Source organism: Delphinus delphis, chromosome 14, assembly GCF_949987515.2.
Source record: "Delphinus delphis chromosome 14, mDelDel1.2, whole genome shotgun sequence".
NCBI classification, from domain to species: Eukaryota; Metazoa; Chordata; class Mammalia; order Artiodactyla; family Delphinidae; genus Delphinus; species Delphinus delphis.
Genome location: NC_082696.1, coordinates 23359854 through 23379253, shown reverse-complemented (window position 1 = coordinate 23379253; position 19400 = coordinate 23359854). Strand labels below are relative to the sequence as shown.

The window sequence follows — 19400 nt, the reverse complement described above, 5'->3', positions numbered from 1 at the left end:
GGAACAAAGTCAAAGTGACCTTCAAACCTATCTTTAGACTTTTGTGTGTTGCTACAGTAGATGCAGAATTCAAATTGAGTTGCTCTGCAAAATGTATTTTGGAAGCAGACATTTCTAGAGATTATAGATGGTTCAAAAGCAATTTAATGCTAGGTACACTTGGGGTGCTGTCTGATTCATGAATAATGAGGACACTTACATGTTCGCTTGATATATGGTACTCAAACAGAACTCAGTGAATATTTCTTATGGAAAAGGTGTCAGCTGGAGTGGTTATATATGAGGGACTTGCCACAAAAGGGTTCAGAGTTTATAATAATGTAAAATGAGGGCAATTCTCTTTTCTTTTAAAAGAAAATATATAATTTTGCCTTCAAACTTGTTAAGAAATGAACACATGTCAATGATGAAAATTAAATATTCATAGAATGTTTTAAATAAAATATTAGTCCTTAGTGCGATGATGTAGAAACAACTTTTTCTGATTCATATTTTATCAAACAACACAGTTTTGTTTTTAAATCAATGGCCACATATATAATTTCCCATAAATTGTTAGAAAATCTGAACAAGACTGTAAGGTTACCATGAGGCAAGTTAATGACCAAAACATTCCCACAGTTTGCTCTCATCCTATAATCAAAATCATGGATTTTATTAACTGCATGTTAAAGTAGTAAGATCAGCTGTAGTCCTACTCCAAGTCTAAGTGCATTCATTTTTGTTGTTTTTGTGATTCTGGAAGTGGAATCACACTTCCAGCCGTGGAAGTCTGGGCCATGGCTGTAACAGCCACACGTCCAGTTTCCATTCAGATGGAATGACTCTAACACATGTGCTCCTAGTCTGATTTCTTGGCAATTACAAGTTTATAATGCAAATAAATCATTTTGCTTGGAAAATGCTACTTTTTCAATGATGACAAAGTATTCTAATTAAATTGCAATTCTCCTGTCTGTTCTCTTCATTTTCCTTATTGCTCTATTTTCCCCAGCACTTATTCCTCCATAAATATTAAAAAATTTGTTTATCATTATGCATATGGTCTATTTCCCCTCATGAGAATATAAGCTTCATGAAGGCAAGGACTTTTGTCTGTTTTGTTCATTAAACTGTACGTAACACAAAGGACAGTTTCTGGAACAAAGAAGGTGTTTGAAAATATTTGTTGAATGAATAAAAGAATACTTACTGAGGTTCTGAGATGAAAATTTTTATATATAAATGTTGGTAAATAAATTCATATGCTATCTGTCTTTAGCCTTTTTATTATATCAATAAAACAAAATTTCAAATAACATCAATTTTAGATGCACTGAATCTATGTGGAAAGTTATGAAATACTATTACAGATTTATGATACTCTAGTATTTCTGTCGAGATAATAAGTAGCTTTCTTGTCAGGAAATTTATTTGTCAGATACTGATCTTAAAGAGTATGTAATATAAATTTGTTCTGTTTTTAAAATACAGATTTCCTTTTAGATCATTTGAAGTCCTTAAATAATTCATAGATCTCACATCAATTTTGTATGTACTCTGAATGTATGTAAATAATTGTGAGATAAGTTGTTGGATATCAGAGTAGATAAGAATATTAAATAAGATAACAAAAGAATTGAAACTACAGAGAAATGTTTAAAGATAATATGGATGAATATCAATTCTAAAAGGACATTTCCCTTAAAGAAAATTAAATTTCATATTAAAAAGTAGGTATTTGCTTATTGGGTCCACTACATAAGAGGCGGAAGAAGGATTTACAGCCAGACAATACAAAGCACAAGTTATAATTTGTGTAATATGCAAACCAACATAAACTGATGCAAAGCTTAGCAGTTTGGTTAGGCCCAGGGGCACAGAGAGGGACAGAGAGGCATGATAAATCTTTTGGGGGTGATGTAATAGTTCTGTACCTTGATTTTGGTGGTATTGTCTGGGGTTCTACATCTGTCAAAATTCAAAAAGTCGTGTACTTTAAATGGATATAACTCAATGTACATAAATTATTCCTCAGCAAATTGATGAGAAAAATCAAAGTGAGTAAAGATATTTTAGACAAATAAAAGTTATGAGAACTCAGCTTAAACAGATCTCTATGAAAGGACTAAAAAATATTATTCAAGCATAAAAAATATCCCTATTGGAAAATAGGGATAAATAAATAAATATTGACTACATAAGCAATAATAATATCTTGTTTCATTTAAAACCGAACAGGACTAACTTACATATGACTGCAATGGTATGTAATTTGGGAGAAAATGACTGATTTAAATTCTTCTAAGGTGCTTACATTGCCCAGGAATAGGAACAGAGTAAACATGAATATTAGACATAAGTCATTGAAGGACATATGTCGTAATCTCTTGGCTAAGCATTAAACAATAATGAAAGAGTAACATTTCTGAGTGAATAGAGGAGGAAATATAATTAAATACACATAAAAAATAATTCTCTTACAGATGGAAAGAAAGAAAAAAGAAATAGAGGACAGGTGGGACAAATTAGAAGCAAAAAGTAAGATGGTAGGTTTAAACTCAAACATATGAATGACTGCATTAATTTTAACTCAGCTAATGTGCAGATTAAAAGACAATGGCTATTAGAGTATACACACAAAGCACACACATAAACACATATACACAGACACATATAATAAAAAGAAACACACCATAATGATGAAATGTTAATTTTACCAAGAACATGGAAATTATATATTTTAAAAACCTACTAACATATCCTCAAATAGATACAAAACACTACTTATAAAACTGAAAGGCAAATCTACAGTTATAGTAAGAGATTTTAATATACTTCTCTCAGTAACAGAGTAAGTGGATCAAAAAAAATCAAGAATATAGAAAATTTCAATATATAACTCGCAAATTTGACTGATATATATGAAACATTGTACACACTTAAAAGCAAGATACTCAATAGTTAAATTGTACTTGGAACTTAAAAAAAACCAAAAAAAAAAACCTGAGTGTATGCTTCACCACAAAGCAGGTCTCAAATAATTACAAAAAAGTAAAATTATAGAGTATGTTTTATGGCTACAATGAAATTAAGCTATAAATCAAAAACAGAAAGATTGCTAACAAAATCATAATTTGGAAACTAAGAAATGTACTACTAAATAAGCCATAGATCAAAATAAATTCAAAATTGGTATAATAATAGTATAGATTAATCATAATGAATTATTATACATTAAAAATTATGAGATACAGATAAGCTGTATTTAGAAGAAAATTTATGGCTTTAATTCATATTTCAGAAAAGAAGAAAAGTTGAAACTCATTGAGCTAACTGTGCATCTCAAGAAGTTAGAAAAATTTGGAAAATTAAACCCCAAAAAATATAAGAAGGGAAAAATAAGAGTAGAAATTAATAAAACAGAAAACCAATGTACAACAGACAGAACCAAAAGTTAAATTATAGTCCTCTGAAATTTGATCTGAAGAGAGCTATCAAGAAATGAGAGAAAGCCCAAAAAAACAACATCAGGAATAAAAAAAATAATTCTTTACTATAGATCTTGCAGATTTTCAATATTGTAAAAATATAATATGAACTAGGTGTCCATGAGTTGGAAAATTCAAAGATGTCAAATGTCCCCCAAATTAAGTGTGAATTAAATGTAATCCCAATCAAAAATTCAACATTTTTCATTGTTTTTTGGAACTTCTCAAGGTGATTAAGAAAATATGATAAAAAAAATAGTTCATGCTTGAAGAGAACTATGGTGGAAGATCTTGCTTTCCTGGATATAAATGTTCATTATAAATCTATATTAAATTAAACAACATGGCATTGACTCAAGAACATTTCTCCATAGTTTCAATTCTTTTGTTGTCTTTTTATGTATAAGTGGACCAATGGAACAGAATAGGTTAGAAATAGAATCATGCATGTATGATTAGTTTATTTACCAAACAAATGATAATATAAAGGGGTGGGGAAAGAATAGTAGTTTCAATAAATGGTACTGTGTCCATTAATAGATGAGTGGATAAAGAAGTTGTGGTATACAGACATAATGGAATATTACTCAACCATAAAAAAGAATTAAATCTTTCCATTTGTCACAGGATGGATTACGCAGAGGGTATTATGCTAAGTGAAATAAGTCAGACAGAGAAGGACAAATACTCCATGATTTCACTTATATGTGGAATCTAAAAAACAAAACAAATGAACAAACATAACAAAACAGAAACAGAGCTATAGAAACAGAACAAACAGGTGGTTACCAATGGAGAGGGGAGTAGGCGGTGGAAAGAAATAGGTGAGGGAGATTAAGAGGTACAAAATTCCAGTTGCAAAGGAAGTGAGTCATGTGTATGGAATGTACAGTGTGGGATATATACCAAGAACTAAGTAATATCTTCGTATGGTGACATATCATAACTAGACTTATTGTGATGATCATTTTGAAATGCACCGCCAAAATATCACTATGTTGTGTAAGAGGAACTAACATAATTTTGCTGGGCAATTATACTTCAAAACCAAACATACAAACTAATAGAAAAAGAGATCAGATTTGTGGCTATCAGAAATGTGAGGGGGAGAGATTGGATGAAGGCATTCAAAATGTACAAATTTCCAGCTATAAGATAAATAAATAATAGGATGTAATGTATAACATGATAAACATAATTAACACTGGTGTATGTTATATATGAAAGTTGGTAAAAGAGTAAATCATTAAGACTTCTCATCACACACGCACACAAATACATACAATTAAGAGTATGAAAGTGAAAAGGCAATTCACATAGTGGAAAAGATATTTGTGGAATTCGTATCCAGTTTTCACAGTAAAGTTCTATAAATACAAAAATACACAAACCAATAGAAAAATGTCAAGAGAGTTGAACAAGAATATCAGCAGAGAGGGGATCCAATGGTCACATTTAAAAGCTCTGCTTTATTAATGATCAGGGAAATACACATCAAAAAATGCTGACGGTATCAAGTGTTGACAAGAATGTTGAGCAACTGGAAACTGACACACTCGTGGTATACAATCACCTTGTGAAACAATTTGGGATTATCTATGCAAGTTGAAAAACTATATATAAAATATATAAAACATATATGTATATATAATGTTCCAATTTAAAATAAAAGACAAAACAAAAACAGGTCTAGCTTTAAAAATTTTAGATGAGGTGCTTTTGAAGCCAAAATACTATTAAATATAAAGAAGGTGGTTGATGATATATGTAGAAATCCATGAAGAAAATATGTTAATACCAAATGCAGACAAAATGATTATAGTGTCATGAATAAAATAAAAATTTTCAGAATTAAGAAAAATTCATAACTCATCAATTATAAAAGTAGATTTTTATAACTCTCTTAAAAATTAATGAAGCAGGGAGACAAAGAGTTTTGAGTACATAAGATTTGAAATACTCAGTTAACAAACTTTATCAAAGGAACATAGAGCACTGGCACCAAATATATAAGGGACATCTTTTTATATTTCTTCAAGCCCACACAGAATTGTCAAAGAAAATTACTATGTGTTAATCTGCAAAGGCAGTCTTAACAAGGGCAAAAAATCACTAAGAAAAGCACCTTGTTTACATGCTATGACACAATTAATTTAGAGAAAATAATAAGGCCTCACAAAATTTGGTAGGTTCATTTAAAAAAATCTGTCTTAATAAGAAAATGTATAAACAAAATGGAAATTACACTTAAGTAGGACTGAACAATAATGAGGACTCTGTGGAATGAAGCTAGAATACTATTTGAGCCTTAAATGCCTATATTAACAAATGAGAAAGAATGAAATATTGTTAAGTTGGCCATTTGGCCACTCAAATCGATAACTTCAAAAAGACACAGAACAGAACCAAAGGAAGTAAAATAAAGAAACGTCAATAAATTTAACAAATGAAACAGAAAGCAAAGCAAAAGCAGAGTGGAATAACAAAACCGAAAGCAGACTCCAAAAATACCGTTGGTCAAAGACGGTAAGATTTATCAAGAAAAAAAGAGAGAAGACATATACACATGATATTAAGAAAGTAAAATGGGATATGGATGTGAACACACATTTAAACATTATATAAGGACACAATAAAGAGCTTGAGGTCAATAAATGCAAGAAAAATTAATTTAATTAAGTCATTGTATTGGAAAACCTACTTATAACTGCTTCAAGAGAAAGAATACCTAACAAAGCCTGTAATTAAAACAATTAAAAGAGAAGAAAAAAAATACACACAAAAGCTAACCACAGGACAAATTAACATATCTAAAATCTCAACAATATCAAGTACACATGGCTTGATAGTTCATTTTATTAAATGGTCAAGGATCAGAAAGCTGTTCCCTCATATTCAATGCTTTAGAAGTTAGAACATTTCCCCAACACTTTTAATGAGCCTCATAAACTCTTATTACAAACCAGAAAAAAATAAAGATATCATGAGGAAGGAAAACTGTGAACACAGATACAGATATCCAAAATAAAATACCAGCAACAAAACCAGCAACAGACAGGAAACAACCAAATGATGAATAGGTATGGTGCATCTTAAGAATGCAAGAACACTTTTATATTGAAAATATATTATGATATTTGCCACATTAACTTCTTAAAATACCAAAATATTTAAAATACCTCAATATATAGAGAAAACATTTAATTTCAACACTCATTTACTGTTACATATACACACACTCATAACATGCACACACCAATACCAAAAATTAAGCAGTAGAAACCTCTCAGCAAACTAAAAGCAGAAAGTGACCACTTCCCAGTAATGGGCTGTCATCAAAACCTACATAAAAGAGATATACTTAAGAGTAGAATATGAGCATCATGGTTTTATATTCAGAAGTAATACAAAGATACTGCTACTACACACACTAATAAAGATTGCACTAAATAAAGGTTTAAAGAAGATAGTTATGGGAAAGGAAGAAACAAAATATTGGCTCTTATAAGCAATGTAACCATCTACACAGAAAACCCAATGTATCTATAGGTCCAATAGATCTTATTAGAAAATTCAGCAATGTGGCAGGATAAAACTTAAATGAGCAATAAAATCAAGAGTGTTGTACACAAGCTTAGACTATTTCTAAGATATGCTTTTTAAATAAAGACCTTATTTACAATACTAGTAAAATACATAGTACTAAACTGTTTTGATTAATGCAATCAGAAGTCAAGAAAGAACATGTTAAAATTTTAATGAAGGGTGCAAATAAATGGAGATATGTTTAAAACTTTGAGGCAATTTCCATTGTAATCTCAGAGACTTTCACGGAAACACATTTTTTCAACAAAATTTGTGGGGACAAATAAAGAGAAAAAGGGAAGCAGGAAGAGAACAAAAGAGGAAGGTGACTTGTCATATTCATGTGGTTTTGAACTGTCAACTAGGTTAGAAGTACAATTCCTAGAATCTCCCTTCTAATGTATTTCTAGTTTATAGTTGAGAAAAAGAGGGATGGAGCTAGATCTGGAAGATAGAATAGAAGCAGAATCCATTGTGTTCTGATGGTTATCTTAGGGCAACAGGCATGGTTGCAGTTCAGAGATTGAGGACATGATGCCTCTGCTCCCAAAGCTCTTGCCAGCTGGTAAACAAAAGAATGAAAAGGGGGAAAACACACTAAATCTTAAATAGTGAGGTGTGAAGGTGAATGAAATCTAGAAAGGGTACAAAGTGGACTTCAACAAAAATTTCTCAAAACAAAGTTATAAAGTAAAAATGGCAAAATGTTTACATTTCATATATCTCAGTGGTGAGATGAGTGCATTTTATACTATCCTCTAAATTTCTATTTCAAATAGTTTTTATTTCAACAAATTACTGAAACTGGGAGATATGGAAGAATATATAGCATTATGGCATGAAACAAAAATTATAAAAGAAAATAGCATATTTGAATTCATACAGAAATATGTGAGACAAATCATCATAATGTTAACAAATACCACTATTACACATCTCTTGTATTTAAAAATTATATAGTCTAGATATTTTTCATTCTTTAGCTATTCAATTGAAAATTGTATTGATTTGTATGTTATGCCTTTTTAGCCTGCTCATATTCCATTATAATGTTCTATCAATATTTCAAGTAAATAGGAGTTTGGTATCTCTGTTATTAGAGTGTTGATTTTTAATCACAGATGAAATGTTTTTACTAAAGCCTATTTGTATACCAGCCTAGGCACTGGAATTTTTAATTTAGATTCACAGTATTATTTTAAGTAACTTTTTTTCTTTAATAGCAATTCATTAACTAAATGTTATGTACATATTTTAGAAAACTATACTTTTCAATACTTATTTTATAAATGTTCTATCAATATCTGTCAAGTCCTGAGATGATTAGAGCTATTTGACAATTGGATGATATAGTTCTACATTAAATATTACAAATCTCACTCAATTTGAGTGGTGTATAAACAATAAATATAGTAACTACAACTCGTAAGTTATTGTACTTTAATCTACATAGCCCTTTCATATTTGTTTATAAGCATTGAAACTAAGATAAGATTATAATTGCCTTAGAAAAACCCTCAAACACTTGTGTTTTATGTAGATTTTTGGTCCCAAAGCAAAAATCCTAGAAAAATCAAGTCAGCAAATGATATTACTCCAGTTTTAGAAAGGTGAAGATACCTCTAAAATAACTGAGGGTTTTTAATATACAGCATTCAACATCCATTGCCATAAGCCATCCTTACCATTAAATGTCAGCTCAGGTTCATCACATAGGACTTAGAATGCAGGTAATCAACCTATTTATGAATAGACTCCATGACGCAGGTCCCCTAAGTACAAATTTGGTGATAAAAACCCTGCCATGTGCCTGAAGAAATGTGAGTTAAAGGCCATGCTTCGCATGGAAATGGTTAAAAGTTAAGATAAAAGCGAGGAACTAAGTTGATCTGGAGGCACCTTAGGGACGTGTGATGTGAAGAGGAAACCCAAGAATACATGGGAGATCATCAGTAGCATCGGTGCGGAGTTGGTTATCTCTAATCACCAAGCCCAAGCTGCCATTTTTCCCTTAGTTACCCTACTCTCATTAGTGGGCTGAGTTTGGTGGCTCACACTCAAAGCCAGACAATTTTTGCACGTCTAGGAAGAAGTCTATGCACTTCAATAAAGCTTTAGAATACCTTTGGAAGTTTTGTCCAAATGTCTTCAACGTCAAGAAAATAAGAAGATAATCCCCTCATCCATTAGTCTCTTTTTTAAAGCAGGCTTTAAAGCATATTTACTTAATGTGTGATGAAAGCGATATTATTACAACACAACTGCAGTGTCTATGCAAGATGATCCTTTTTAGGGTTGAAATTGCATGGTGTGTTGAACTTTTTATAGAAGTTTGATGCAATAACCCTTAAACTGGAATTATCTGCTTCCATAGTTTGTCTATTTCAGATACCGCAGATAAGTCAATCATTTTGGATAGGAAAATTAAGGTGATCCAGTGTTCCCCCAGTAAAAAGAACTAGCTCTCTTGACTTTGATCTGTGTGCAGTGTAATAGTGGGGTAAAAAAAATCAGTGCCCAGTTAGAATTCCTTCAAATCTGCATCTCTCCAGAATGGTAAAGTCTGACTTTATTTAAATGGTCAACATTCCCCTGGTTGCCAGCTTTGTGTTTTCATTTTGCAATATTCCTATGGCAAAGCATTAAAAAACGGGAGTGTTTTGCTCTCAACTGAGTAGACTTAGTTACTAAAATTTATGCCTGATAGTTATCAGCCTCCAAAAAAATTATGATTTAGTCCTTCCATACTCTTTAGCCTTGTCCAAAATTGAAAGTAGGGGGAATTAGTCCTTGATGGCCCTGGCCTCTTCACTGTTCTTCCTTGGGTACCTGGTGATTTTATAATCTTTTCCTTCCCTACTTTACCTAGTAACCTCTGCTCTCAGAAAAAAATACCCCAATTTAATTTATACTATGTTCTGAAAGACTCATTTAAACTTTTTGTGTTATCCTTCCCAGGGAGATTTGCATTTCATGAAGTTGATGGAATAGACCTTTAACAGTGGCATCAGTAGTATGATGGATGAGGGATTATTCTGAAGCAATAATGGCTTTTCTGGTGCCTCAGAAAAGGAGTATGTCCAGACATGGAGTGTCTGTTCCTTCGCACATACAAAACTACTGCATAGGAAAAGACAAGTGGGAGGGGAAGAGGAAAATCAAAGTATACATGATTATGAAAGAAACACATACCTTAAAAGGGTTGCAACATGATGAGAAACAGGTTTTATTTAGTCTCAAAATGTCTCCTTTCTACATAAATATTAACAACATTATATCATGAGTCAAAATGCAAAATTTCCATTACCGTTGTCAATTTAAAACTCAGTCGTTTCTCTCTCTTCCACAATATCTCTCATATAAAACAATAAAGTTTTATTTTTTAATTTCTTAAAATAGTACTGAAATAAAATTTCCTCAGAACATTGCTATTTAAAACATGAATTTCCTTTGCAGAAGGTCCTTGTCTTCTCATGATTTTAGAGCAAGGCCAACAAATCTATCCCTTCCCTGTTTTCACACGGTTTCAGAGCTCTGCAGAAATTGCACATCTGGCTCTTTGCCTGTGCACCTGATGTTATGTCAAAAGAAATTATATAAATTAAAAACATTAAAAGGGTCTTTTTGAATTCAAAGCAATAGAACATATATCCAAGACAACAAAAAAGAGTTAGAAAAATAGTTAAGGGACATTAGTAGTATTAAGCTAGGAAACTAACAAAATGATGACAATATAAAATGAATGCTGTGAAAAGAACAATTAAAATATACAAATTAGAATTGGAAAATACACTGTGTGGACCAAGAATAAGATTAAAATCATTTTCTTCCATCCACATAGGGAACTTTGGTCATTAGCTTATTTATTTATTTATTATTATTATTATTTTTTTTTTTTGCGGTACGCGGGCCTCTCACTGTTGTGGCCTCTCCCATTGTGAAGCATAGGCTCCGGACGCGCAGGCTCAGCGGTCGTGGCTCACGGGCCCAGCTGCTCTGCGGCATGTGGGATCTTCCCAGACCGGGGCACGAACCCGTGTCCCCTGCATCGGCAGGTGGACTCTCAACCACTGCGCCACCAGGGAAGCCCCATTAGCTTTTTTAATTTATTTTTTTTTAAGTTTTGAAAATAGTGAAAGCTTGGCACATTTGCCAAAATTGTCATCTCTTGCTTTATTTCTACTGCCTCTCTATTCTGCAGATTCATGCCTTGTCCTGCAGATTCAGGCTTACTCCTAAATTTCTGAGCTATCAGTGAGTGACTATCCCATGTCATTTGCCACTTTCCTATCACTTGACCCACTTTCTCCATGTCTTTTTGGAGCTAAAAATGAAATTATTACCTCACTGCAAGAACCATACCTTCTGATCCACCACATTGCACACTTGCTTAAAAATGTGTTAATTTGTTCAAGATTGATTCCTTGTAAACTAGCCTTCCAGAGAGACAGTTGTCCTTTTGAAGAGCCCCATGGAGCTCTAAAGAAATGGACGGTCAGGATCCAACACCAAAGGTATAGTACATCGGAAAGCTACAGTTATGGGTCTTGGACGTCACAGCTGGATCAAACTGGGGAATATACAGATAGCCGTTAACCATGAATGGTGAAGTGAAAGAATAAGGCTGCAGGCTGGGATTCTGCTATATTATACTGCTTTGGGATCCTAGCATCCATGATGCTGAGGGAGGGTAGTATTCCTTAATCCCACAGCTTAAAACCTCATAACAGAAATGTGAGAGTCCTTCCAGGGTCTATAGCCAAGCCTGTTAGATCCCTGTGTGCTGCTTCAGACTGAGTGGCAATGAAGAGCCACACGTCTCCTGCCTGTTCGTTGTCTAGTTATTGACACTGATTCCTTCACGCCTCTCAATGAAGTAGCCTCCTTTGCCAGCTACATTAAAGATTTTGTACGCTCTGTAACTCACATATCCTTTCAGTGACATATTTTCTATTGTCTCAAACTTCCACCACCTCACTTCACAGTATGAAAAAGAGATCCTTTTGCTTCTCTCAAAAACTTCAAAGACATAAGACACAAGGAAGGTGAGGGCTGAGATATTTGGGCTCAGTAAGAGTCTTATGATATAAGACATGTGGAACTGAGAAATCTCTTAGATCCCAATATATCCATATAACCAGTGAGGGGTATAACATAGGAGAAGTTCAAAATGTGCCCCATTCATTGCTTGTGCATCTCTAGCACACACAAAAAGTACATCTGTTGAATTAATGATGAATGTGAGTGTTTCTATCTTAACTGAAAGGTGAACTTCCTAATGGAAACCCTAAAATGCATAATGCCCAGATTTTCTTGGATGCTTACTTGGTATAAAACTTAATTTCTTCTGAAAAATTTTTCTTATATATTAGATGTTTGTTCTCTTCAAAACATGATAGGTGCCTAGTAAATGTTCAATATTAACTGAATTCCAATACTTTGCTCACTGTTCTATTTGCTTTGTGATTTATTATCCACTTTCCACATCTTCACCCATGTCCTTAGTGCTCATAATAACTATCCCACCACCAGTAGTTTAAAAGAACACAGTCCATGGAATAAAAATTCTGAGTAATCATTACTTTTTGTCATTTTTCTTATTATCCATATCTAATCTATTTCCAAATTCACACTCTGTATGCGTAGTATGACATGAATCCATCTACTTCTCTGTAACTCTAGTTACAACATTATAGTTTTTGGTACGATCAACTGACTTTACTGTTACAACAGTCATTTAACTCATCTCCCTGATTAGACTCTTGACTTAACTCCCACAATACAACCCATTCTTTTTTATTTTCCTTTCATGGTAAACATGTATTTATTTATTTATCTACTCATTCATTTATTGGCTTAAGCAACAGATATTTATTTTCACAATTCCGGAAGCTGGGAATTCTGCAATCAGGGTACCAGCATGGTCGGGTTCTGGTAAGAGCCCTCTTTCTGGCTTGTAAATGGTTGCCTCCTTGCTGTATCCTTACATGGTGGAAAGAGAGAGAGAGAGCTGTTAGGCTTTCCTTTCCTATAAGGACACTAATCTAATCATGAGGGCTCCATCCTCATGACTTCATCTGAACCTAAATTACCTTAAAAAGGCCCCACCCCAAGTATCATCACATTTTGAAATAGGGCTTCAGCATATAAATTTTGGAGAGACATAAGCATCCAGTTCATAGCAGGTAGCTTTTACCAAACAGTTGCAGGTACAGAGAATCTCTGGGTTTGAATTTTAGCTCTGCTACCTGTGTGACCAGGGGCAAGTCATTTAAATGTTTGGAGCCAGCTTCCTCCCTTGTAAAATGGGAATACTATTGGTACATATAAACTATCTCAATTTAACTATAATACACATACTTCAAATAAAGGGCAAATATTGTAAGTCCACACTTCCATGAATTTTAACCAAGTGAATTCTTGGTATTACCATCATAGATTATGAAATAAAACATTTGGACTTTCAGATAGTTCAGCTAATGGCCTAAAAACAAATCTTTCCATGTAATATCCACAAACTATACAGATCAACTAAAAGAGCAAAAGAAACAACACACATTCTACACCTTCAGCATAGCTAATGGAGAGAAAACACTAAAAATTTAAAATTAATTTCAGCAGAAAAGGTAATACTGAAACATGATAAAGATAGCACAAAAACAAAATCACAGATCAGTATCATTTGTAAAAATTTATACAAAAATATACTATAAATATAAGCAAAATAATTTAACACACATTTAAAAAATATGTGCCATCCAAAGTGGATTTATTCCTAGAATGCAAGCTGATTGAATGTTAGAATATCTAGTAACATCATACACCACTTTAGTAGATCTAAGGGCAAAAAAAAATCCATAGATACTGAAAAATGTTTAGCAAAATTCAACATTCATTGATAATTTTTAAAATACTCAATAAAATAAGAATTTATGGATATTCTTTTTCTGAATATATATCCTAGTCATAAAGCTATCACCTCACTTATAGGGAATTTTAGAGGCATGGCCACAAAAATCAGGAAAAGAGCAAGATGTCCACTATTGCCATTACTTTTCAACATTGCACTACAGATTTTAGCTAATGAATCAAGTCAATTAGAGTCTTAAGAATAGGAAAAGAAGATCTGAAAATATTTCTTTTTGAAGGTTGTCCTAGACTGTGTTTTTCAGGAAGTAAACATAGATGAGGAGATTTGCATTTAGGATGTTTTAGAGGGAGTGTCTTTGCAATTAATACCTGTCAAGGAGCAAAACATGTAGGACTGGTTAGAGGGAAGTGTAGAAATGTGAAGCAACATAGTCCTCAGCTGATTCCATTTCTACAGGGAGTCTTAGAGCTGGGGTGGTGCTTCAGAGATGACCTATCTTTATGCAAAGCGTACTGAGGCTTCATACACCAACATGCAGTAGTCTTTGGATATGGGGTATCACCAAAGCGAGTGTGACTTAGGATAAGGCCTTCTCCCTTTAGATGAAAGAATTCATGGAGTAGGACTCACTGGGAGCCAGCATCTTCCAATACTCCAGCAACTGGAGTACAAATCCTGAAGGGGTAAATCTGAGAGGCATGCCAAAGTATCCACTACACAGATGTGTGATCGTATACCTAGAAAGTCCCAGAGGATGAATGGCTTAACGTAATTCTAAAAATAAAATATTTTAGTAAGGTGGAATGATATAAAATAAACATTTAAAAATCAATAGCCCTTCATATACATAAAAGTGAGATAGAGAATATAATGTAGAGAGTTCCTCATATGAAGTAGTACAAAAGAACTAAAATATTTAGAAATAAATTTAATAAGATGTGCAAAATCTACTTAAATATGGCTATAAACACTCCTGAAAGGTACAAAATAGATTGGAACAAATTGAAAGACTCCTTTGTTCCTGAGTGGGGATCACTCAACATCACATTCAATATAATCTTAATAAAAATACCAACAAGGCTTTATGGAGTTATAGAAATAAAATAAGCTTAGAAAAATAAATTCTCGAAAACAGCAAAGAGAACTTTGAAGAAGAAAAGCTAGGAATATTAACACTGACAGATATTTAAATATTACATAAAGCTTCTATAATTAAAGTGATACTGGCATGCTGACAAGCAGATAATAGAAGTTCATTAGAAAATTTTAAAAGGAATCACACTCTTTGGAGTTAAAACAGAATTTAAAAATGAATAGTGCTAGGAAAGCTGGAAGATCATTTGAGAAACAAGATAAAATTTGTACATACATTACACAATACTGAAATCGATCAGAGATCTAGAATGTAACCATACAAGTTTTAGAAAAAACCAGGATGAATTCCTCTATAAATAGGATATTAAAAAAGAAAAGCTTAATTGTGACTTAAAACCAGGCACAATAAAAGATTGATACATTTAAATATATAATTAAGATTACATATAAATCAAAATACCATAAAGATAATCAAAAGACAAATAAGTTGGAGAAAATATTTGCAACATAAACCACAGATAAAGGAATGGCATATATAATTTATAAGGAACTCTTAAAAAGTGAGGAAAAAATTTTAAATACATGATTGAAAAGTTGGACTCAGTTGTTTCATGAGAAATCCATTGTTATTTAAATTAGTGTTTCTCTATATGAAACTGCTTTGTGGTTACTTATAAGATTTCTATTTTGTCTTTAGTTTTCAGAAGTTTAATTAGGATGCATTGGCTTGGATTTCTTTTGGTGTAGCAATATTTAGAGTTTACTCAGCTTCTTGAATCTGTAGGTATATGTCTTCTGTCAAATTTGTGGAATTTTCAGCCATTATTTAATACTTTTCTAGCAGCACATTCTTTCTCCTTTACATTGGGACTCTGATGATATAAATGTTAAATTTATTATTATTGTTCCAGGGGACCCTAAGACTTTGTTCATTACTTTTAAGACTATTTTCTCTCTGTTGTTCAGATTAAGTGAATTCTATTGATCTGTTCTCAAATTCACTGATTCTGTCTTCTGTAATCTCCACTCTATTGCAATGCTTAACCAGCAAGGTTTGTTTTTTCCTTTTCCTTTTTGTGTTATCATATTTTTCAGTTCTATAATTTCTCTTCAATTCTTTTCTTTATGACTTTTATTTCCTTGCTGAGACTTTTTAATTTTTTCATTTGTTTCAAGGCAATTCATAACTATTATTGAAGCAGTATTATGTTGGCTGCTTTAAAACCTGTGTCAAATATCTTGAACAACTGATTCTGTTGATATTGTCATGAGTTAATTTTATTTTTTCATTCAAGTTATGATCTTCCTGGTGCTTTGTGTGACAAATGATTTTCTTTACCTGGACATACTGAGTATTGTTAGAAGACACTTAATGCTATTAAGTTTATTTTAACAGGCTATTGTTCTGTTTGCATTTAGCATATCTCTTTGATGAAAAACTAGGGCAATTCAAAAGAATGCAGGCACCTGTTAAATACAGGAAAGCTGTCAAACTCTTTGATGTAGATAGATATCATAGTAGAAATGAATTTGTAACATGTGACACCTCACACAAGAAAAGGCCTAGTGCCACCTCTATCTGGAAGTGTTTCTCTTAGATATGTCCACTTTGGGACTGGATGTCAATTACACTTTTCAGTACACTTCTCACCAGCACAAAATCTAAATTTTTCTGCCTATACTTTTCCCTAAAAATAGATATATGAGTAGATACTGAATTATTAAGTTTACTATAAATAATTTAAACTGTTTTTCTTGTCAAAATATTTAGAGTTGAAAATTTAGCTATAATGTCTTTGAGGATTATCAATATAAGATTAGTTTTAGGGAAAACATAATATAAAAATCTATGCATTCTAAATCTAATATGAGAGATTTCTATATATTGTAACACAATTTTCCTTACCAAAAGACCAGAAATAACTGGATGACCATTAATTGAGGACTCATTAAATAAACTAAATAATATCTAAAGAGTGAAACCCAATGCAGTTGAAATTTTCAAAAAAATGATGAATGTGTTTATGTACTACCATTTATTGGTTCTCCATAAAGTATTGTCCAAGCTGTATATAAGGGCAATGTGGATATTCATGTGTGTGTGTGTTTGCCTAAATGATAAATATGGCAGAATAAATCACAACATTTTAAGAACAATTATCTATAGGTGGAAGAGAGGTGATAGAGATAGAGTTTAGCCATATGTATAATATATTTTTATACATTATATTTTGGGGATATACAAATGTTTTACAGTTATAAAAACAAGATTTAAATTTAAAATTGAAAGCAGAATAAAACAAATGAACAAACATATCAAATTGGTAGCACACAGAGAAGTGTCCCAGATGACTTAAAAACATAATAATTTGATTAGATATTCTGAGTAAAATTTACTTATAGGACAAACAAAAATGCAGAATATTTTTATCTGTTTTCTATAATCATAGTTGATGTATCTGTGTTTTCATCCTGAGAATAAAGAGATTGAGTATGCATTATGTGAAAGCAAATAGGTAATTATACTTGTCTCATTAAGAACTAGAATTTATGAATGAGAGAAAGGTTATAGAGATATAAGATTGATGACTTGGGTAAAATCTCTGTCATTTTTAATTTGTGCTGAGTGAAGAAGTATGAACACCAAATGTATTTTCTCTTTAAAAATAAGAAGGAAAATATTTTCTAGGTATGACCATAAAAAATGTTCAGAAATGACCAACCTAGTAGTAGTGAGTAATGATTGGAAGGTAAGTACACAAGATATACATAAGACAACTTGTCATTATAGAAATCAAGGAAAATACAAAGTTATCAGGGAGAACTAAGTCATGTTATAGAGATCTGTATAGAGCTTGAATAATCTCCTTTCATCAGCCAAACACGGAATAATTTGAACATCAATATGAATTATAACTGTAACAGATTAGACCACATCAAATATACTTAAATCCATGAGTTCATAATAATATATGGTTTTTAAGTTACTTTGAAATGTATCTACAAAAATCTCTCATTCCACATGCTTTTCTTACAATATAACATTCTTTTAGGAAGTGGAGTCTATGTTTCCTTCTGTTGAAACTAGGTGGCCCTTTCTGACTACCCCTATCCATTGAATAGGACCAATGTGATGCTATGTGACTGACTTTCAGGGCTATCCTCAAAATTCCACACAGGACCCTCTTTTTCTCTTTGAATACTTGTTCTGGAGGTAGTCAGTCACCAAGTAAGCATTTTGACTGTTGCCATATTCTGGGTGGCTTATAAACAACAGAAATTTATTTCTCACAGTCTGGAGGCTAGAAAGTCCAAGATCAAGGCATGAGCAAATTCAGTGTCTGATGAACACATATTTCTGGGTTCATAGATAGTCGTCTTTTTGCTGTATCCTCACTTGGTGGAAGGAATGAGTGAATTCTCTGGGGTCTCTTTTATCAGGGCACTAATCTTATTCATGAGGGTTCTACCCCTATCACCTAATCACTTCTCAAAGGTTCCAACTCCAAAAACCATCACATTGGGGATTAAGTTCCAACATATAAATTTGGGAAGACACAAACATTCAGTCTATAGTGACTACCCTTAAGCTGACATGAAATTCAAACTAGTCCACATGGAAACGTCACATTCACACACAGAGGCAGGTGCCTGGCCAGGCCCCAATTATCTAATCATTTACTGTTCCAGTTACAGCCACTCTTTGACTCCAACGATATTAGAGATCTCAAGCACCAGAATTGCTTAGCTGAGCCCCTCCCTAATTCACAACCCACAGAAATATGACAGTCACTGTTTTAAGCCACTAAGATTTACTGTGTTTTATTCCACGACAGTGGATACCTGGAACAGTCACATTAGGAAGATGTTAGGGAACCAACACTTGAAAAAAATAAAGTTATAAAAGGAAAAGAATCAAGGATACATACCACATTTTCTATACAAACTACACTTCAGTGTAACCAAATAGTTAATGATGAAAGTTTTACATCAGAAAAATATTCTGCTAATAAGTGAAAAAGAAGTAATCCAATTTTATAAAAGTGTTTTCAAAAGCTTAGTGTACTGACGTATCTATGCAATAACTATCAATTGCTGATAACCAAGTAACTATATGTTATTTACCTCCTGATGGAATAATGCAACAGGGTCTATGCAGAATTCTTACCAAAATTAAAAAAAAAAACTTTGATATGATAAATCCTCTAAACATGGCTGCAATTTACAGGAACTATAGTAGAGATAGAATAATGATAACTGTGGGAAACTCTATAAAGACAATCAACTCTGTTCTTTCCTAAATAGCAAGCAAAGAAAATAGAGAGATGAAAGACAACCTATGGATAAAAACTTACATAATGGGCACATCAACTAGTTTG

The 19400-nt window shown here is 32.5% G+C and overlaps 1 long non-coding RNA gene across 2 annotated transcripts in view; it reads right to left on the bottom strand.

Moving 5' to 3' along the window:
* Positions 1-12909: 12909 nt before the first annotated feature.
* Positions 12910-19400, bottom strand: part of LOC132437242 (uncharacterized) — a 101717-nt gene continuing 95226 nt past the window's right edge. For both annotated transcript variants that reach the window (XR_009521984.1, XR_009521983.1), the window contains exon 4: positions 12910-13037. This is a non-coding gene — a long non-coding RNA (uncharacterized lncRNA). The remainder of the gene's footprint in view (positions 13038-19400) is intronic.